General features: G+C 36.5%; 1 long non-coding RNA gene across 1 annotated transcript in view; it reads right to left on the bottom strand.

Moving 5' to 3' along the window:
* Positions 1-12,018, bottom strand: part of LOC125620052 — a 121,484-nt gene that overhangs the window by 79,733 nt on the left and 29,733 nt on the right. Inside the window, exon 4 of the long non-coding RNA XR_007351639.1 lies at positions 6,964-7,041. This is a non-coding gene — a long non-coding RNA (uncharacterized LOC125620052). The remainder of the gene's footprint in view (positions 1-6,963; positions 7,042-12,018) is intronic.

Raw genomic sequence — 12,018 nt, 5'->3', positions numbered from 1 at the left:
GGGGTGGGGGGAGCATGGGAGGAATGGAGCAACTTTGGATAGGGCAAAGAGGAGGGAGGGGAAGGGAGGCAGAGGGGGCATGGGGGTAGGAAAGATGGTGGAATGACACGGGCATCATTACTCTAGGTACATATATGGTATGACTGTACATTGTGTACAAGCAGAGAAATGAAAAGTTGTGCTTCATTTGTGTACTATGAATCGAAATGCATTCTGCTGTCATGTATAACTATCAAAACAAATATTTTTTTAAAAAATTGGCTATAAGAAACTAAAACTAATTCAATAGCAGAATTTTACCATCTCTGTGTTGTTTTAGCTTTTACAAAGATTATGTGATTACATCCCCCAAATTACCTCTTGGACATTATACATCCCATCATAACCAACATTGTGCTATGATTACATAGTACTTTCCATAGTCATTATCAACTCATTGATTTAAAGTCTATTGCTCCCAGACAATGTCTATTTTTTCATCATAGTCATAGCTTGTCTTGTACATGGTAGGTGTTCACTGTCTGTGTGTGTATGTGTATGTGTATGTATAAATTTGTGTGCTGAATGAATGAATGAATTGCTTTTGGTGTTAATTACTGCAATTTCGTTTTTTAATTATACAGAAGTTTGATTCAGGCTTAACTTTATCAATCCAGTTTTTTGAAGATTGTTTGATTTCTCTATTGTTTATAATTATATATGCTTACTCAAGTAATGTTTGGAGTCTACATTTCTTCACTGGTCTTTAAGATGAATTGTTGTTCTAATTGAGTTACTCAACTTTCATTGTTAAAATTCTCTCCTGGAATGTGATGAGTGAGCAGTAATTAATAGGAATGCTTTAAAAACAGCTACATAAAATTCTCTCCTGGAATGTAGTAGGTGAGCAGATGTTAACAGGAATGCTTTACTGTTACCCTTAAGTTCTTATGCCACTGGACAATGATCAAAAGGTTTGAGAGCCATTATTTTTTTTTAATTTTTTAAAGATGTGTTTATTCATTCAGTCAATCAAACAGTAAAGTTTCATTTTCTAAATAGGTAATAGGAAATACACTGCATTTGGATGTAGCCTAGCATTTAGAATATAGTCTCTAAATATTGGCAACAAAACTTTTTTAAATCTGGCACTTTTTTCCACAACTTTACATCTGTGAATAATAATCACGTTTATTTTTTTTTGTTTTAATTAGTTATACATGACAGTAGAATGCACTTATATACTTCAATGTATCATACATAGATGGGATAATGCAAAAAAATTAAAAATAAAAAAAAATGTTACCTTAGATTAGGTAGAGGGAAGTGAAAGGAGGGAAAGGCAGAGGATGTGGGAATAAGAAAAATAGTAGAATGAAACAGACATTATTACTGTATGTATGTATGTGACTGTATGACCAATGTGATTGTACAATATGTATACTCAGAAAAATTGAGAGCCATTATTTTTGCAAAAGATGTCCTTTGTCAAGGAAAGGGACATATCTTATTTAGTTGACACCTTGGTTCTAAGGCCATGGACATTCTGTTTTCAGAAATTCCTACATCCTCTCTTCCACAAGACTACTATCTGAATAGCTAAGCTTGCGTGGGCTCCACCTGAGGTGATGCCACTTTTTTACTTGTTTAATTGTTAGCCAAGTTGTGAGAAGAAAGGAGTCTTCCCATTCCAGGAAAATGATCCCAAAAAATTAGGTTTCTGTGTATTTTGTTTTTTATAAATATTCAGGTAACAAAATTGAGCACCAGAGATGATTGTGCAAATTTCCATGTCTTAAAATCCAGGCCTACTGGGAGAAAGGCTTCTTTGGAAAACATCAGCCCTGCTGATCTGTACTCAACAGCTTCAAATACAAAGTTGGTCCAATTAACCTCAGTATTCCTAACACTTAAAGAAAGATCCAACTCCAGCAAGTTATTTTAAACTGTTTCACTAAGGGCAGCATTAAGGTAATTTAGGTAAAAACAAAATTTAAACAAAACAAGGAAACGGACTGTTAATTACTTTGGGGAAATGTGTAAACTTCCTCTTCATTGAATGTTCAATGCTTATTTGTTCTAATTGCTCTTTAGTGACTATTTATTGTGCACATTATGCAAGTTGTGCTTCAGAATTGCTGATTCAGACATCACAGAAAACTGCAAAACTACCAATAAGTTTACCAGATGTACAGAATCCTAAAAGCCCTTTTGTGCTTAACTCCTATGGCATCTTCTGTACAAAGTTATCAATGAATCTAATGACCCAGTTCTGCCAAATACCAACCTGTTACTCTGATATGTGCTCCAAATTTAAGCTGCAAGTTTTAACAGGTTGACCCAATATGCAAAGTTGAGAGATGTGGCTAAATGGTTCCTGACACTTGCAACATGTCCTTGAAAAGATAATCTTTTCAAGCTGTGGTGTCTAGTTATCTTAAAAAAGAAAAAGCTTAGAGTTTTTTTTTGTGTGTGTGAGTTGGAAATGTGGACGTTTTTATAAAGGAAAGAGCAGCTTGGATAAAAAGTGTTTTTATTTTTACCTTTTTTTTAAAGAAAGATCATTATAATATTGCAAGTCCTCCCTCCCCCTGCCACACACACATACACAAACACCAAAAAAAATGCCAAATATTGCCCTTCTGTGTTTGGTCTATTGTCTAAAAGTTAACATCTCTCAAAGGTCAACATCCAAAACTGTTCTTCCAGGTCCAGGTGAAGCCCTCCCACCTCCAACTTCTGAGTTGACTTCCAAATGCATCAGCTCATGTCAATTCCTCTCTCTCCCATTGTCTGGGCCACTGGTTATCTCTCTTCTTTCTTGGCTATTTGTCTATTAAACTGTTCTACTTCTCCACAATCAGAGTATAAATTCCAGGGGGGTTAGGAGACTGTTTCATTTCCTTTCAGACTAGGGCAAGGAGAATTTTCAGTGGCTAGTCAGAAGGTACCTTGAGTACACTAACACAGTTGTAGAGTTAGAAAAACCTCCCCACACGGGATACCCCAAAGACATATTCTCACACATCCATCTAGACCACTCTCTAACCTATTATTCCAGCACAGGCTCTGGGCTCTCTTTACCTATACCTTTTGAAAGCACATCCACCTGATACTCAATCATTTGAGTTCTGCATCATTGATAAAACCACCTTCCTTTCTTCCTTGCAAAAACAAACAAACAAAAACCTGAGCTAGAAACAAGTTTGTTACAGGCTTAATGGATCTCTGACATATTTTTATTTTTCTCTAATACCTCAGTATTATGTATATCATGGTACTACTACATATGGATTGGTTCCAGGTAACTGGTTGGCAAACCTGTATTCCAATTCTGGAATGGTATTTCACTTGCAGACTTTACTGTCTATTGAGCAAGTATGTTATTTGTGTCAGAACAGATGAATAAATAATGCAGCCGACCTATCATCCAGGAATTTTGTGTTCTGCAAGCAAGTGATAGCATTATAACAAATTTATAAGTAGCTGAGGAAAGAGAAACATGCATCTAAAAAGTACAAAAATTAACTTCAAGGATTTTCCCCTAAATTAGAAAAGGGGCTTTCTTACTTAAACAGACTTGTGTTCCATGTTCATAGAAGCATTATTCACAACAGTCAAAAGGTAGATACAACCCAAGTGTTCATCAATGGATGAATGGATAAACAAAATGTGATTTAGATATACACACGTACATAACAGAATATTATTCACCAAGGACATTCTAACACTTGCTATAACATGGGTGAATTTTGAAGACATTTCGCTAAGTAAGTCAATCACAAAAGGACAAATATCCTTGAAGAAGGAAATATAGTGCCTTATAACTTTCTGAACTTTGTAGGAATGTAGCTGTGTCACTTAATTGTTAGGTTGAGTCATAGGTCACTATGTCTCTTGACTGCTGTTTGAACTATAACTTTATAGAAAGAACAGTTTTGTTTGAATTATACCTCTTAGGGGTGTAAACTTGCAGCCACCTTGAGAAACTGCTGCCAGTGGTAAAGGCCACTTCCAACTATCATTGGTAGATATTCCACTGCCTTTGTTCTGCTTATGGCAAGAATTACTGCTCATGGGCTTTGGTCACATGGGCCAAGAATTCAAACCCACCAATGTTGTAATGGTTAAGAAATGATGTCAAAGTTTCTATAAAAGATCAGGGCCCAGAATTTCAGAGCACTAGCTCACCTGGGTCCGCTGGAGTAAGAAACCTAAGTTCTCCAAACTTCCAAGTGGTGCTTGGTCTCATGCTGAATGTGATTTCCACAATATGATTCCATTTATATGAGGTTCCCAGGTTAGTCAAACTCATACACACAGAAGAGAGGAACTGGGGGTTAGTGTTTAGTGGGCCTAGAGTTTCAGTTGGGGAAGAGGAAAAAAAGCACTGGAGGTGGATGGTGGTGGTGACTTACTACAATGTGATGTGCTTAACACCACAGAAATGTATACTCCAAATGATTAGAATGGTAAATTTTATGCATATTTGGAACAATAAAAGGTGTGGCAGGGAGTTGGCTTCCCATTTCTTCACTTGGCTAACCACAGCCTAGTTGTTCCATTGATGATGATACAAAAAGACCGCTGACTCCTGATCATCTTCTATTTAAAATATTTTTTAAGATGCGTAATTAAATTTTTTAGTTTTCTTAAACATACTTGTGTGCCATGTTCATAGGAGCATTATTCACAACAGCCAAAAGGTAGATGCAACCCAAGTGTTCATCAATGGATGAATAGATAAACAAAATGTGATATAGATATACACACATACATAACAGAATATTATTCAAATATATATTATAATATATTTATAAGTTATACTATATTTATAAGTTATATAAATATATAACATATTTTTATAATATATTTATAAATAAATGTTAAAATAACACATTTTAACAAATGTGTTAAAATTCTAATACTATAAACTTTAAATCACCATCATCTTCACATAACCAAGTAGGTTTTTTACTTACTCTGCCCCTAAATATTTCTTATACCTTTTGACACCTGAAATTCCATGCACAAGGATAAAACTTGGGTTCTACAATGAAAAACAGGAATTCATATACACAAAAATTAAGAAAGAAAAGATATTTTCTGAAATTCGCTAAATCAGTGTTGAATGTGATTTCTACAATATGATTCCATTTATATGAGGTTCCCAGGTTAGTTAAATTCATATAGACAGAAAGTAGAATAGTGGTTTCCAAGGGCCACAAGGAAAGAGGAACAGGGGGTTAGTGTTTCGTGGGTCTAGGGTTTCAGCTGGTTTCTACAGAAGGATTTTGCAATACACTAGGAAACTAGAAAATCTACTAAAAAATCTATCCCAGACATACCAAATCAACATTTTGGGGACTAGAGAGTTGTAAACTGCATTTTAAATTAGCTCTTTTAAGTTATATTTATGCTCATTAAAGTTTGAGAACCTGCAATGCCGCAGTCTGGCTGGGCACAAATCACAAGCCACTGAAGCAGGAACAAACTTTATTTCTGAACTCCAGCAGCACACTCCACACACGCTCCCCGGGAACTCTCCCGAAAGCCCCCAAGCGGCTCCTCCAGGAACCACCAACCGGAAATCCCTCCTCTGGCACTTCCCCAACCAATGGGAACTCTCCGGGAATCCCCGAGAACTCCAAATAGCGCAAGAACTCCAAAGTAGCAGGCCCAGGTGGACAGCAGGGGTCTAATATACACAGCTTAACATAACCATTATCATTTCAATGGCTTGCTGGCATCAACTCTCAACCACTCCGTTCTGGCAAAAATGCCATGCGTCATTCGGACTCGGCTATGGCTGTCAGCACTGCAAACTAAAATACAGTGAATGATACCAGGATAAAGAATCTTCCTCCTTAGAAAAACAGAAAAAGATGAAAATGGGAGTTTGGGTAATGGGAGTCTGAGCAAAGTAGAGAAATATAGACTGGGTACACCAAAATCAAAGTTGCAACATCTCTTTGTAGAAACCTATACCTGTACTCACAGCTCTTCAAAATAGATTATGCCAGAATCACATCACAGATTTTATGTGTGTGTGTGGTGCTGAGAATTGGACCCAGGACCTCACATTGCTAGGCAAGCTCTATACCATAGATATAAATTTAAAACTACAAAGAAGCAAAAGTTCTCACTGGGAGATGCACCAACGGGGACAATCTGTGTTAAGTGTCTTGGAGAAACTAAAGGAGCTGCATATTGTGTATGTGTCAACCGCAGGAAGAGAACAGAGCAGTCTCTTGGCAGCGTTCAGCCTTGGCTGGCCTGCCCAAACTCAAATAAGACTTAGTATAGTGTTTTTATTTTATTTCAATTGTCAAAGTAACTTTTAATCACAGCCCACAGCCACACAAAGACCTTTATGCTTGACTTTGTTGCAGTTTTCTCTCTCATAGCTTCCAGAACCGTGGAATATCTTCCTATAGCTGAAAGAACATCATATAGAAAGTATCCAAGCAAAATTCAAAGAATTTTGCACAAAGTGGTTTTTATCTCTTAGAAACCTACTTTTCCATCAAAAAGCAAGGGATGGGAGGAGGGTTTAAAATTCAAAGCAACAAAAATATGAATTAAAAATATTGTCAGTGATGCAAAAGCTCTAGTGTTCACACAGCCTCTTGACAGTCCCAATGTTTATGCTACAATAAGGATTTCAGAACACTCTGCCTGCAATATAGCTTAGTCAATGTGGTTTGAGTGATAAGGCTCATATCTCCTCTCTTCAACTCTTCTAATGTCCATTTTGTGCCTTCATTCTGTTCTCTCTGCCTGTATGTCTACATTTAACTCCTTCCCCTCAGTAAAGAATGGCATCTCTGACTGTGACAACATTAAGAATAGCTCCTTCTTTTAACACTAGTTTCATTCATGAAATAAAATGATACCTGTCAGCAATAAAAACAAAAGTAGCATGAATAAATCACTTTGGAACAATTATCTATGAAGCTGCTATCATCACTTCTCACCCCATACCTTCATGTCCACGCCATGCTTCAGATATTCTGGGTCCAGAAAGAAGCAGCTGTCTGTGTAGTATATGAGGACATCCACCTGTGGGGCCAGAGAAAATGAATGAGTACAGGGACATTATGAGGTAAAAAACAGATTTCATAACTGAATGAATGGGAGAAGCTAGGAAGGGAAGACAGGCTCCAACCTGAATCAGAGGTTTCAAGCTGGATGATAGAGAGAATCATGGTACCACCCACAGAAATAGAAAAGGGAAGAGCTGGTTTTGACAGCAAAATGATGCATTTCATTTTAGGCATAGAATTTTCAAGCTGATGACAGGATATGCAAATAGAAACATCTGGCAAATAAAATGCAGATGTAACTCTGTAGCTAAAGAGAAGGGTCAGGACTAGAGATGGTGATTTGATCATTTTAATTTATGGAATGGTTATGTCATCATGATAGAGGAAATATCTGAAGGAGGATATGGGAGACAAAGCAGAGTATATGGCTGGACCTTTAACTTAGAAAGAGGAAGAGAAGCCAGTGAAAGATGCAGGGGAAAAGTAATCAGGGAAATTGGATGAAAGCCATAGTTGCTCAGAGTTGCAGAAGTCAAAGAAGGAAAACAAGAAAGTGGGGATTTCAGTTGCATGAAAAACTAGATTTAGAAATTATGAGGCCACGGGTATATCTCAGTAGAGCCATATTTAGGGTAATAAGGAAATGGAAAGATACAGTATGACACCACCAGCCAAAATAGAAAAGAGGACTGATTTTGAAAGCAAAATGATGCTTTTCACATAAGACCTAGAATTTTCAAACTGATGGCACAATATCCAAATGGAAACCAGCTAACAGAATTACAATGGGAACCCCTCCACCCAGGCTGGTTGACCCCAACCTTCAAGTAAAATTCCCTGAACGCCCCTGAGATCCAGACACCCAGCAGAGATTGGCATCTGCCTGGCCCTCAGGGTGTATTATTCTGATCCCTCTGGAACAGATACCACCCAACAAATTTCCAATGTTCCAATCAGAGGTAACCCCCAGCTACCAGAACTTCTCATATAGAGTTCTGCACCAGACCCAACCTGGGAGTGCATTGATCTAGCTATTCCAGATAAAACTCTGATAGACAGTACTTCCTGTTCCATCCTACCTTGTACTGGTGAGCAGGGAAGCTGAGAGCTATTTCAACCAGTTTCAGTTCCACGAGAGCTGGCAGCGCAGGGGTCAACACAAGAGGAGGAATGGTTTTTCTTACAGAGCCCAAGAAGAAATGGAAAAGATGGGCAGGAAATATACATCCTTAACCACAATCGCAACTACTCAGTTAAGACAATTCTTTCATTTTTCATTAAGAATTCCTTTTGGAGAGAGATCCAAGATGGCAGAATAGAGGAGGTCAAGTTCCTGGCTGCTCCACAGTGTGAAACAAAGAAAGCAGATGGAAAGCTTCTCTTCAAGGTAAGTGAACAAACAAAAGTGGGGGTGGATTTTTTTACTGGAATCTAAACCTGGACATTCAAAAGCAGAGTGGGGACACATGAGTGTGGATATAATAAAATAAGGGGAAAAATCCCCAGTGGCACAGCCAGGCCAACAACTCCAGCCAGAGAGGTCCCTCTGTGAGCATAATAGAGAGATAAGGGAATTAAAGGAACCCCAATTTTGGGGAGGTCCAAGGCATGTCTGAGTACAGAGTGTTTAGAGACCAAGGACTTTGCCCAGCAAAACTGAAGGATATCCATGTATGGGAAAAGAAGCCGTCATCTCTCCAGGTGGCATGCAGAGGACTAAGGAAGGAACCGTTTTGCAGCTGTGTCACAAGGGCCAATTCCTGGCAAATCTGAGTTTGGTGTGAAATACAGGCCCAATAAACACACGCTGCATGACATAGAGTGTGCTTAAGTGACCAGGAGAAAATCAAAAGTGGAGAGAGGTTTATACAGAAGACGATTGGTCACAGAAACGCATCTGGCTCTACCCCCTCACCCCCAACCCAACTGCTTGCAGGACTGGCTGGGAAATGCATCTGGCTGGGAACTCGGAAGGGCAGGGGTGGGAGAAATTGTTTGGAGACTGAACCCAAAACCAGGAAATGTGGGGTCTTCAGGTGAAGCAGGGACTAAGGACTGAGAGTTTCCTTGGGGCATAGTCTTCCAGTGTGAACCAACAAGTGTTGGGCCCTGGAGGTGTGCTGATTTAAAATCTCCAGAAAAATTAGCATTCAGCAAAGAACCTAGAGCTCACCTCAGCCTAAACTGTGCTTCCAGGAATTCCACCCATGGGATTACCTCTCTCACTTCAGCAATCCAGAGAGTAGAGCATCATACTCCAGAAGACCCCATCTAAAACTTCTGAGAAGAGAAGCTGAGAATATTTTCAACTCCAACAGAGAGAATTCTTTAACTTTCTATCAAGATTTTTTTTTTGTTTTTTTAATTCTTTTTCACTGTTTAATTGTAACCTTACTGGTACATGACATTTATATACTTTCCTATTTTTTTTCTCCTCATCTCTAGCATATGTGAAGCCAGTTATTTTACATGGATTGGTTTTTTTGTGAACTAGGATGTTTGATTAGTATATTTTAATGTTGATTTGTATTCTTTTATTTTTAATTTTAATTTTTTTTAACTTTGCTTTATATATATTTTTACCCTACCTGTTTCCCTTGATTCTCTCTTTTCTTCTGCTTACAGCCAATCCCTATGGTTCTCTCTATCACTCTTCCTTTAATCTTTTACTTCTGTCTTCTCTCCTCCTTCATAATCATCACAACCTATATCACTTCTGTTTTCTCCCTGTCTACCATTTGAAAATGTAAACCCTTTTGCAAACTTGCTGTTTTTATTAAAGGCAATAACTTATCAATTCTGTTACTGTGAGAATTTTCATTGCACACATCACAAATAGTAGGAACTATTTGGTTTAATGCTGTAAATTGTTTGCGTTGGTTATTATTATTATTTGTCTCCCCCTAAACAGCAAGGTACTGAAAATCTTCAGGGACACTAAAAGTCCACAGGATAGAAACTCTACTGCCTCAGATCCATACTGTTATGTAGATAGACACAAAAACAACATGAAAAGGCAAGGGAACAAATCACCCCAAGCAAACCAAGATACTCCAATAACAGAATCCATCAACACCACAGTGGAAGTATTGTCAGAGGAAGAGTTTAGAATGTACATAGTTAAACTGATCTGCTATGTAAAGGATGATGTAAGAAATAAAATATAGGTAGCAAAAAAAAACCACTTCAATAAAGAGATAGTGATTCTGGGGGGGGGGGGAGAAATCCTTGAAATGAAGGAAGCAATGAACCAAATTAAAAATTCAATTGAAAGCATCATCAACAGACTAGATCACTTGGAAGACAGAGTTTCAGGCAATGAAGACAAAATATATAATCTTGAAAACTGAGTTGAGAAGATGTTAAAAAACCATGAATAGAACTTCCAAGAATTATGGGATAACATGAAAAGAACAAATTTAAGATTTATTGGGATAGATGAAAAGAAATGCACAATCTTTTCAATGAAATAATATCAGAAAATTTTCCAAATCTAAAGAATAAAATGGAAAATCAAATACAAGTGGCTTACAGGACACCAAATGTGTAAAAGTACAACAGACTCACATCAAGCAAATGATAATGAAAATGCCTAGCATATAGAATAAGGATAGAATTTTAAAGGCTGCAAGAGAAAAACATCAGAATACATATAAGGGGAAACCAATATGGATCTCAGCTGATTTCTCAACCTAGACCCTCAAAGATAGGAGGTCCTGGAATAACATATACCATGCTCTGAAAAAAAAAATAGATGTCAAACAAGAATTCTATATCCAGCAAAATTAACCTTCAGATTTGAAGATGAAATAAAAATCTTTCATGATAAACAAAAATTAAAAGAATTCACAACCAGAAAGCCTGCACTCCAGAATATTCTCAAAAAAATATTCCATGAAGATGAAATGGAAAAAAAAAAAAGTAAAAACCAGTGAAGGGAAGATCTACACTAAAGGAACAGTCAATCAAAAGAGAAACTAATTCAAATAAAAACTAGAAATAAACCAAAGTAACCAGAAATACAAATCATATCTCAATAATAATCTTGAACATTAATGGCCTAAACTCATCAATCAAAAGACATGTACTGGCAGAGTGAATTAAAAACAAGACCCAACTATATGTTGTCTTCAATAGACCCATCTCAAAGACAATCACAGACTGAAGGTGAAGGATGAGAAAAAAACATATCACTTCATAAACAAGCAGGGATTCTATCCTCTATGTGGACTTTAAGCCAAAGTTAATCAGAAGGAACAAAGAAGGGGGCTGTGGTTGTGGCTCACTGGTAGATCAGAACATCTACATATATCAAACAAACCCTTCTCAACTTCAAGAATCAAGCATATCATAACACAATAATACTGGGTTTGAATATTTTTATCCATATAGATGAATACAAATATGATTATATATGTGAAAATATTTAAATTGATATGGATTTGTATATAGTTATTTTTCTTTTGAGATGGATATTTACAATTTTGGAAAATATAATATAATTATGTAACTGAATATATGTGAAAACTTATGGGTAGGATTTTGGTTGCCATTAGGGTACATGTATTTTATATGTTTATATACATTGATATATATATATTATATATATCAATGTATATAAACATATAAAGAATATATATGTGAAATATATATAGATATTTAAAGTTATATTTATAATTTTTGTTTAAAAGGCTCATGATTATGGGTAGGATTAGGTTTTAAGTTCTGAGTTACAGCCTTGGTTTAGGAGATGGGTTACTTTTGGAATAGATATCTCAATATACATAGATATAAACATGAATATAGAGGTAATATTATATATCAAAATTTACATATATATATATACACACACACACACATACACTTTGATCTATAGACATTTTTAAGGTAAGCAATATTGTCACATTACATGTGAAAGCTGGGTTATGCCTTTGGAAATGAGTATATATATATATATATATATATATATATATATATATATATATCTATATAT

Source organism: Marmota marmota, unplaced genomic scaffold, assembly GCF_001458135.2.
Source record: "Marmota marmota marmota unplaced genomic scaffold, marMar, whole genome shotgun sequence".
Lineage (NCBI taxonomy): Eukaryota > Metazoa > Chordata > Mammalia > Rodentia > Sciuridae > Marmota > Marmota marmota.
This window is presented reverse-complemented; position numbering and strand designations above follow the sequence as displayed.